We start from the raw sequence: 287 nt of genomic DNA on the forward strand, positions 1-287 counted from the left end.
ATAGTAATGGTAAACCCTAGGGGTAAACTAGATGTAAACCCTAAATAAAAAACTCAGAATCGATAGACAAATCATACAAGATGACCCAGAGCTAGAAGCCGAGGCGGACCAGTAAACCCTAAACCCTAAACCCTAAACCCTAATTTTTATATTAAACCCTAAACCCTAATACTGAACCCTAGGGGTAAGCAAACCCTAGATGTAAACCCTAAATAATAAACTCAGAATCGATAGACAAATCATACAAGATGACCCAGAGCTAGAAGCCGAGGCGGACCAGTAAACCC

The sequence above is a fragment of the Eimeria mitis genome, genomic scaffold, assembly GCF_000499745.2.
Source record: "Eimeria mitis Houghton genomic scaffold, Emh_scaff2526, whole genome shotgun sequence".
NCBI classification, from domain to species: domain Eukaryota; phylum Apicomplexa; class Conoidasida; order Eucoccidiorida; family Eimeriidae; genus Eimeria; species Eimeria mitis.